The 2,500-nt window shown below is 58.4% G+C and overlaps 2 non-coding genes and 1 pseudogene across 2 annotated transcripts in view; all 3 read left to right on the top strand.

The window, feature by feature from the left end:
- The window catches only part of LOC146143352 (small subunit ribosomal RNA), a 1,811-nt gene extending 584 nt beyond the window's left edge, over nt 1–1,227 (top strand). The window contains exon 1 of the ribosomal RNA XR_014500325.1: nt 1–1,227. This exon is cut by the window's left edge and continues 584 nt beyond it. This is a non-coding gene — a ribosomal RNA (small subunit ribosomal RNA).
- A 209-nt stretch (nt 1,228–1,436) lies between these two features.
- Nucleotides 1,437–1,590, top strand: LOC146143351 (5.8S ribosomal RNA). Its single transcript, XR_014501099.1, has one exon. It is a non-coding gene; the product is annotated as a 5.8S ribosomal RNA (ribosomal RNA).
- Nucleotides 1,591–1,838: 248 nt separating this feature from the next.
- Nucleotides 1,839–2,500, top strand: part of LOC146143350 (large subunit ribosomal RNA) — a 3,679-nt pseudogene continuing 3,017 nt past the window's right edge.

The raw sequence follows: 2,500 nt of genomic DNA, 5'->3' as shown, positions 1-2,500 counted from the left end.
ATTCCAGCTCCAAAAGTGTATATTTAAGTTGTTGCGGTTAAAAAGCTCGTAGTTGGATTTTGGGCGCAGGCGGCCGGTCCGTCGCAAGGCGTGTACTGGCCGTCCTGGCCTCACCTCCGGTTCTCCGCCGGTGCCCTTGACTGAGTGTCGGCGGCGGCCGGAACGTTTACTTTGAAAAAATTAGAGTGTTCAAAGCAGGCGATTCGCCTGAATAATGGTGCATGGAATAATGGAATAGGACCTCGGTTCTATTTTGTTGGTTTTCGGAGCGCGAGGTAATGATTAAGAGGGACAGACGGGGGCATTCGTACTGTGCCGTTAGAGGTGAAATTCTTGGATCGGCGCAAGACGAACGACTGCGAAAGCATTTGCCAAGAATGTTTTCTTTAATCAAGAGCGAAAGTCAGAGGTTCGAAGACGATCAGATACCGTCCTAGTTCTGACTATAAACGATGCCAACTAGCGATCGGGGGGCGTTAGTTTTACGACCTCTCCGGCAGCTTGCGGGAAACCAAAGTCTTTGGGTTCCGGGGGAAGTATGGTTGCAAAGCTGAAACTTAAAGGAATTGACGGAAGGGCACCACCAGGAGTGGAGCCTGCGGCTTAATTTGACTCAACACGGGAAATCTCACCCGGCCCGGACACAGTGAGGATTGACAGATTGAGAGCTCTTTCTTGATTCTGTGGGTGGTGGTGCATGGCCGTTCTTAGTTGGTGGAGCGATTTGTCTGGTTAATTCCGATAACGAACGAGACTCTGGCTTGCTAACTAGTTACGCGACCCAATCGGTCGGCGTCTAACTTCTTAGAGGGACTAGTGGCGTTTAGCCACACGAGATTGAGCAATAACAGGTCTGTGATGCCCTTAGATGTTCGGGGCCGCACGCGCGCTACACTGACCGGATCAGCATGTGCTCGCCTTGGCCGACAGGTCTGGGTAACCCGCTGAACCCCGGTCGTGCTAGGGATAGGGAATTGCAATTATTTCCCTTGAACGAGGAATTCCCAGTAAGCGCGAGTCATTAGCTCGCGTTGATTACGTCCCTGCCCTTTGTACACACCGCCCGTCGCTACTACCGATTGAATGGTTTAGTGAGGTCCTCCGATTGGACCTGGCGCGGCCGGCAACGGTCGAGCCGGCGTCCGAGAAGACGATCTAACTTGATCATTTAGAGGAAGTAAAAGTCGTAACAAGGTTTCCGTAGGTGAACCTGCGGAAGGATCATTAACGGTCTCGCAAACGCTTCGGCGAACGCGAAACTCGGACAAGCGAGAGAAAAAGTCTTTGCTACCCGGCGCCCGACCCGCGAGGAGCGGCGCGCCGGCCGGCGATTCGGTCACCCGGTAATGTTTGCGCGTCGAGTGCCGCGGTGCCGCGCGCGGTCTATTTTGTCACCCTATAGTGCGAGGCACTGTGCGAGCGAAACAATCGTGGATGGCTCTTGGCGGTGGATCACTCGGCTCGTGAGTCGATGAAGGACGCAGCTAGCTGCGTGAATTAGTGTGAATTGCAGGACACATTGAGCATCGACGTTCTGAACGCAAATTGCGGCCTCGGGTCAATCCCGGGGCCGCGCCCGCCTCAGGGTCGCGTTGCAAACGTTCCGCGCGGGGATTTCTCCGCGCGGCTGCTGCGGCGTCGGACGCGCGAGCGCCCGTCCCGCTCAAGACAGCACGGCACGATGCGCGACGATCGCGACCAGAATCCCGCGCGGCGGCGGCGAGTCGACCTCGAAGAGGCCAACGGCTGGCGGCTCAAGGGCGGGAATCGAGGTGCGCGGCGGCGCGCGGCGCCGACGGCGAGCGCGGAACGGGAAGAATAGTCCCGGTCCTTACTTTCGGCCTGAGGTCGGACGAGGCTACCCGCTGAATTTAAGCATATTACTAAGCGGAGGAAAAGAAACTAACGAGGATTCCCTCAGTAACGGCGAGTGAAGCGGGATGTGCCCATCGCCGAATCCGCGCGCTTTTGGAGTGCGCGGAATTGTGGCGTACGGAATTCGTCACGGCGCGCTTCGCCGGTCGCCCGCGTCCTTCTGATCGAGGCCTTTTCCCAGAGCGGGTGTCAGGCCCATGGCGGCGACAGGCGGGCGCGCTACGGCGTCTTCCCAGAGTCGGGTTGTTTGGGAATGCAGCCCAAAGCGGGTGGTAAACTCCATCTAAGGCTAAATACGGTCACGAGACCGATAGCGAACAAGTACCGTGAGGGAAAGTTGAAAAGCACTTTGAAGAGAGAGTTAAAGAGTACGTGAAACCGTCGAGAGGCAAACGGGAGGGCCTGTCGGGTCGCCCGGTCGCTTTCAGCCGGCCCCCTGTCGGCGACGTTGTCGTGCGGACCCTCACGGGCCGCCGGCGGCGCCGCCCGATCGGGGACCAGCGCACTAGCGCCGGGCGAAGGCCGCGACCGTCTGGACGGCGGCGAGAAGGCCGCGCGCAAGGTAACCCGGCCTCGGTCGGGTACTATAGGCGCGCGTGTCCGTCGGCCCGCCGTTCGGGCGAGG

The sequence above is a fragment of the Ascidiella aspersa genome, chromosome 5 (assembly GCF_963924565.1).
Source record: "Ascidiella aspersa chromosome 5, kaAscAspe10.2, whole genome shotgun sequence".
NCBI classification, from domain to species: Eukaryota; Metazoa; Chordata; class Ascidiacea; order Phlebobranchia; family Ascidiidae; genus Ascidiella; species Ascidiella aspersa.
The sequence above is the reverse complement of the archived record's forward strand: the minus strand, read 5'-3'. Positions and strand labels throughout refer to the sequence as shown.